The sequence below is a fragment of the Fusarium graminearum genome, chromosome 2 (genome assembly GCF_000240135.3).
Source record: "Fusarium graminearum PH-1 chromosome 2, whole genome shotgun sequence".
Taxonomy (NCBI): domain Eukaryota; kingdom Fungi; phylum Ascomycota; class Sordariomycetes; order Hypocreales; family Nectriaceae; genus Fusarium; species Fusarium graminearum.
Genome location: NC_026475.1, coordinates 1,471,710 through 1,474,840, shown reverse-complemented (window position 1 = coordinate 1,474,840; position 3,131 = coordinate 1,471,710).

The following is a 3,131-nucleotide window of genomic DNA, read 5'->3' as shown; positions in this document are numbered from 1 at the left end:
TAAGTTTCGGTCAGTAACCACCAACCCGGGAGCATGATCCTACCAATTCCTCCAGTTTCCAAATTCTGGCAGTTGGTTCGATCAGATCACGCGGCAAGTCTGCGAGTGGATACGCAATGCCTCACTACAGGAATAGCATTATTCGTCCTTCTGAATACAGCAAACATTAAGAATGGGGGTAAAACCTCTCTCCGTCCTATCAAGAGACCGCTCCGGATGCTTATCTATGGTCTACTGTAGATCGGCGATCTATATAGCCTTGTTTCTCCTACGCTTTCAACGATCGTGATGCTATGCTGAGAGATGTGCGCGTGGACCATCCGTTGTCAATTTTGATCACACGGGCAACTATACTATTGGTCTATAGTATCTATCCTCGCCCAAGTTCATTGAAGCGGAGCCACCATTTTCGTAGTAATGAAGTTCATGATTTGTATGTTCCAGCTACCCCTCAGAAACAAGCCGCAACCGAAAGAACCAGTGGCTTCTAACCTGAGTCGAAATAGACGACGATGTGTCTACGAACTTATAGCCTCTAAGGTAGATGATATAGCCACGATTACTGTGCAAGAATCGAACCAGAAGTTTCTACTGAATCGACTGATGGGAAACATTCATATCGGGAAGAGGAACGTGTCATGCTGCCTCTTGGATATAACAATGAACTGATTTGACACAGAGATTGTCCATCTTACACCGAAACTATGAATTTCACCTTTATAAAGCTGACAATTGTACAAATTGAACACTTTGCGTTCGAGGTATACACATCTGATGAGCCTCTTTGGTATATTCAAGTTGGCTGCATGTGTCTGGAATATTGTAGCCCGATGTAAAGCTATCATTAGTTTCAATACCCAGGCTAGAGAATCCAAAGTCAATGTAACTGAGAGACCATGGCTGATTCTGCGTCAATTGGATACAATCTCCCCTTCTTGTTTAGGCATGATAGTTATCCTACTTAGATGGTTCACTGGGTTATGATGTCTCAAAAGCCACTCTTTACAACTAATTCTAGTCTGATGGATAAAGTATAACAGTATTTCGTTCTCATGTATAGTAGTTTGGCTGAGACGCCTCCTCCAGATGCCCCTTTGTTGTATTTGGATTCGTTGATGAGGCTGAACCCCAATCTATTAGCAGGTTGGAAATGCAGATATGGCGGTACCAGAACAGTCATGATATAATATAACACTATAAACATGCCTTGTGGACGGTTCTTTCAACTCAAGCACTTGAGACTGCAGTTGCATTTATGTGAACTATGCGTGCATGTCTCTTATAGCCCGACCGAAAGGGCTTCGAGCGACTGATAGCAATGGCTACACGGGGTATTCTTTATACAACAAGAGCCTTGCTGAAATTCTCTACCTTTGCTTCTGAGGTACTGCTGCTAAGGTTACTGCTCTTACTTATTGAGATCGATGGTCTATCACTAGCTATGCACCAGGATCGTCAGGATCTTTAGAACTGTCCCCGACTTGTTTCATCACATAACTTATGATGACGCATGCTGATGTGTGGCTTAGCTTGTACATCAATTCATGGTGTTTACATTCGTGACCAGATGCAAATGTCGATCAACTAGCTTATCGTATCAAATCAGTTAGAGATTAGAGGAGGAAGACAGACATGTTGTGTTCCCGGTTGAATAGCTTCTGAGTAAACTATACATGTATCCATAACACCCAGTGTTTAGTTTCTTTGTGTGGTTATAGCCAGACGCATATATTCACAGATTTTGTCTTTCTGGACGAATGTTAACAATGCAGGGAGAAATATAGAGTGTATCGAGAAGACTTGGGTTCCATTGCGAATTCGTAAAACTATATTATCACATGCTCTAGGGCCATTTAATCTCCTTTCATTCCATTTGATTCTATTCCATAACATTGCAAATGTAGTTTGGAGCCTGATTGTTACGTGTGATATCCATGAACGGCGTGAACATGTCTTCCTCCTTGCTGCGTTAGTTCCAAGCAGGAAGGATCAGGCTTTACAAAAGCTGTTTACTAATATATGTATATATATGATGTCTTCTTCTTTAGACCGGGACAGACAGGGTATGTGCGTATGTTTGGCCCAATTTTGTTGTTGTTAATAATCCGATATCGCCAACCAGGACTTTTTCTAATTACTTGTTTCATTGAGTTTGTAACTCAATGTATATATGACCCTCATGCTGTATGGTAGAGCTGTCTAAATTGAAATACAATTATCACTATGGGAGCGAGTTCCTTTAGGTAGAAATGCGACAGCCAGTTATGTAGCACGACAATAGACAGGTGCCAATAACCACAATGTGATCGCATTCAGTCTTGCCATTCAGTCTTGTCATTCAGTCTGAGAGACTACAATTTACCTGAACTAAACACATAGCACTCACGTATGGACACCCGGGAAGCTATCGTGCTGCCAGTTCGAGACATATTAGTGCAGTAGAAATCTTCTCTGTGCCTAGCAAACTACGCAGTGTCAGTACTAACCAAGCATCTAGGTCCATAGCGTGATTCAAGCTTTCAATCGTTGAGTGGCTCGATACGTAGTTGCCGCATAATACCTGTCCAATGCCAATTTCCCCAGTTACAAATAAATCGAATACTGTTGTGATCACTGCTCTTCTGCTTTTACAAATATTAGCAATGCTTCACCATATAACCTAAGTAGCTTTAGTATCTTCTAATTTAAATAAAAGTGATTGAATGGCTGTATTGAATCATAAATTCGACGATTCTTGGAGTGCGCATACACTACTGCTATCCATCCCTGGCGGTTCTGACACTCCTACATTTTGAACTTGGCATACTTCTATGAGACTTTTAAATATGACGAGGACAATTGGATCGCATTCAGCTTGTCTGATATTGAATTTTATAGAGCTAGTAGTCTGTTCAAAGCGTTGGATGTATCTGTACACGACGAGTATCTGTCCTTCATCTACGCACACATCACAATTGTACCACTCGCAATTCAGCAAGAACATAATACGAACGCCTAGCTCTTGATAGAGTTCCCATACTCGCCTTTGATTCCTTGGAAGTAACTCAATTATCTTGGACTCCTATTTGAACCTCAAGTTGGTGTTTGGCCGGGACTAAGCAAGCGCTTTTGCAGAGGTTTCCGCTATCCAT